This window comes from Branchiostoma belcheri, unplaced genomic scaffold (genome assembly GCF_001625305.1).
Source record: "Branchiostoma belcheri isolate BF01 breed outbred unplaced genomic scaffold, Haploidv18h27 scaffold129, whole genome shotgun sequence".
Taxonomy (NCBI): Eukaryota; Metazoa; Chordata; class Leptocardii; order Amphioxiformes; family Branchiostomatidae; genus Branchiostoma; species Branchiostoma belcheri.
Genome location: NW_017802702.1, coordinates 650,584 through 650,817, shown reverse-complemented (window position 1 = coordinate 650,817; position 234 = coordinate 650,584).

Sequence of the window (234 nt, the reverse complement as noted above, 5' to 3'; positions counted from 1 at the left end):
CTCTGTGTCCACATTACATACAAAAATCATACATTTTGAACTTTTTCTATTTTTTGGTGAAGAAAAGAAGACAAGAAGAAATACCCGATTAATTTTTTAAACCCATTTCAGACTGAAGGGGCTTTTGAGGCCCAACTTTGATCTCAGATAGCGGCTAAACGGCTTGCGCTAGAAGTATCAAATTTGGAGACCTTTCATAAAATGTCTCTGGAAATAAGTTCATATTAGTTTAAT